Raw genomic sequence first — 3,683 nt, forward strand, 5'->3', positions numbered from 1 at the left:
CCCACATCCGCAGGGTGATGAGCTCCTGTCTGTCCCATTTCTGCCCCATTTGTCCCTCTGTTCCCTTTTCCTCTTTTCCTACCTTCTTTTGGATTGAGTATTTTATGAGCCCATTTTCTCTGTGTAGTTAACTCTTAGCTGAGACTGCTGTGTCGCGGTTGCTTTAGGGTGTGGTATCGACTATCATTTCTCATCATAGTCCCCAGGGGTCATGTCAGCTCACCCTACTTCCCAAATAGAGTGGGAGCCTTGAGGGCATACTCTCCCCTGGCCGTGTAGTGGCCATGCAGTGGACGTCTACATGTGTAGGAACCCCACAACTCTTACTGTCAAGTGTCTTTTAAGAGATTAAAGTAAGATGAGCCATGAAACTGCTGCAATGTTTTTATTATATAGTAGACTGAAGAGATCAGATCAGATCAGTCGCTCAGTCATGTCCGACTCTCTGCGACCCCATGAATCGCAGCACGCCAGGCCTCCCTGTCCATCACCAACTCCCGGAGTTCACTCAGACTCACGTCCATCGAGTCAGTGATGCCTTCCAGCCATCTCATCCTCTGTCGTCCCCATCTCCTCTTGCCCCCAATCCCTCCCAGCATCAGAGTCTTTTCCAATGAGTCAACTCTTCACATGAGGTGGCCAAAGTACTGGAGTTTCAGCTTCAGCATCATTCCTTCCAAAGTAATCCCAGGGCTGATCTCCTTCAGAATGGACTGGTTGGATCTCCTTGCAGTCCAAGGGACTCTCAAGAGTCTTCTCCAACACCACAGTTCAAAAGCATCAATTCTTCGGCGCTCAGCCTTCTTCACAGTCCAACTCTCACATCCATACATGACCACAGGAAAAACCATAGCCTTGACTAGACAGACCTTTGTTGGCAAAGTAATGTCTCTGCTTTTGAATATGCTATCTAGGTTGGTCATAACTTTCCTTCCAAGGAGTAAGCGTCTTTTAATTTCATGGCTGCAGTCACCATCTGTAGTGATTTTGGAGCCCCCAAAAATAAAGTCTAACACTGACTGAAGAGGGGAGCCCCCAAATTATGGAATATTTTAAATATTTAAGTTAAACAAATCAATGTGATTACCACCCAAAACTACAGTGTGGGTGTGGACATATCCTGACATTATTATGCAGTAGGGGAAGGGCCAAACACTCAGAGTTCCCTCTGTGATTTCTCTTTATGGAAAGTTCCAGAATAAGCAACACGCCTTGGTGGCAGAGGTGGGGAGGGGAAGGGGCTCCAGGGGGCTTCTGGGCCTGGGTGTTCTGTGTCATGATCTGAGTGCTGGTCGTCAACATCAGTGAAAAACCCTCCAAGCTGCTAGGCTGCAGATGTGTGCAGGTAACTGAGGGCATGTAATTCCTCAGTAAAAGAAAGCAGGGATGTGCTGGCTACATGTGTGTTCACAGATGGTCACACGTGTGGGTGGTGAATACAGCAATGGATGGATGGGTGGATGGGTCCATTTAGGGCATGATGCTGTCCTCCTGGTCCTCACGGGCTGTGGCCTCACTGGATGATGACATCAGAGTCACTGCAGGAGGTGATGGTGGCCGGCTAGGCCCAGGCCAGGGCCCTGTGAGAGCCTGGCTCACTGTCCACTCTGGACCACAAGTCTGCTCTCAGGAACACCAGCAGCCTTCCAATGCCATCCTGGCCACGTGGTCCGCCCACTCACTGTAGCTGTCCTCATAACTGTAATTGGGCTCCAGGTCGATTATCTCACCCATTTATCCGCCCAGAATCCAGGCCTCCTGACCCAAGGGACAAAACACGAGGCTCCCACTGGTTAATTGCTTCCCCGTCAGGCAGGTTGTTTTGCTAGTGAGGGCTGAGTGCGTCTCCCTGGGGATGAACCAGGAGGAGCTACAGCCACAGTGGTGGGATGAACAAACATCCCAAGGTCCAGACGCTGCCTCCCCAGGCAGAGGCCTCAGAGCAGCCTGGGATGGGCCCTTCTGGGGTGTGGCCGGCTGACTTAGTGTGTGCTGCCGCCTTGCTCTCCCACCTTCCCATCCACCGTGCCCAGCTCCACCCTCAGCAACTCTGGCCTTCACACTGACCCCTGCTGGTCCCAGTTCCTGCCCTCGCCCAGCTGGGAGAACCCTAAGCCAGAACCCTTGGCTTGCAGGGCACTGCTGACTGCAGCCTGCTCATGGGCAGGGGCTGGAACTACTCAAAGAGAGAAGACGCAGGACCCCCGGCAAAACCTGCTGCCCAGAACCCCACAGGCAGGGCCTGAGCTCGCAAAGAGCCTCCATGGATGGACTGTCAATGGTAAAACTATCCTCAGCAGCTTGGGCCATTCTCAGCTCCTTCTAAGCCCCCAGATTCCTGGACTTCCCGGAATTCCTGGATTTCTGGGCCTGAGCAGCACCCCCAAACTACAGCCTGTCCAGTAGATCTGGGAATTCCGCAGCAGTCTCGCCTGCCCCGCACCAGTACACACACCCCTCCCCTGGCCTCTCACTCTTCCTCTTGTCCAAGTTTTGTTGATTTTGTTGCTATTCTTCAAGAATTGAGTTTTGAATATATTCACCATGCCAATTCTTAATTTCTCCCTCTTTGGTTACATCTGATTTAGTCCCTGTCTGAGCCCCTGTCTGAGCCTCTGAGCCTCTGTTGATTCTGTAGCTATTTTTTGAGCTTTTTGAGTCATAAACTCAGATAATTTACTTTCACTCTTGATTTTCAAATAAGTGCATTTAAGGTCTTAAGTGTTCCTTTCTGAGACTTCCAGCCACATCCCTGAGGCCGTGACTTGGACCCTCTCATTGTCTTGTTCTAGCTGCCCCAGCGCAGGTCTCTGGAGAGGTAGAGGGCGTGGAAGCACACACAGCCCCCACTCTGGCATTCCCTCAGTGGCACCCCGCCCGCAGGGCTCTCTTGCTCTGAATCCTAGGCAGTGGGCTGGCCCTGGACCTGGTGCTAACCGGAAACCCGGGGCCAGCGACTGCTCTGCCCCTGGAGACACGGCCCCTCCCCAGTGGTCCTCTTGCCCAGAGAACTAGAGGATCCAGAGTAAGGACAGAAGCCCCCATCCACGAAGGGCTGAGGGCGGGGGCGGGGACCAGTGTCCTGACCTGGATACCACCTGACCTTGGGCTCCTCCCAACTGGTCAGGGGACCAGTCACTCACGTCCCAGGCAGACACCTGGACCCACTGAGGTATTTCCTGTCCTCTTCTGGTGCATGGCCACCTCCTAACAGCACTCTTCTGGTGCTGTGGGTGGAGTGTGGCTGCAGTGATGGAGCTGCCTTGGGAAGTTGCTGAGACCCCCTTGGTGGTGTGATGGTCGCTCACTGCTGTGAATATTCCGTGTCTGAGAACAACATGTCACCTCTGGACCTTGTTGTTGGGGTGGGTACACAATCACACACACACCATATAATGTGCATACATAGATGTGCATGTTATACATCCGTTATTATACAAATATGTATTATACATATTGTACCCAAATAAATATACTGCACACAATTTATATATAAGCAAATATATGTGGAAGTGAGATGTAATGTACATGTATAATATATAACATGTATTTATATATACATACACACATGTATTTATAAATGTGCACCACCCTTATGGCAGAAAGTGAAGAGGAACTCAAAAGCCTCTTGATGAAAGTGAAAGAGAAGAGTGAAAAAGTTGGCTTAAAGTTCAACATTCAGA

The sequence above is a fragment of the Bison bison genome, unplaced genomic scaffold, assembly GCF_000754665.1.
Source record: "Bison bison bison isolate TAMUID 2011002044 unplaced genomic scaffold, Bison_UMD1.0 scf7180017864037, whole genome shotgun sequence".
NCBI lineage: Eukaryota > Metazoa > Chordata > Mammalia > Artiodactyla > Bovidae > Bison > Bison bison.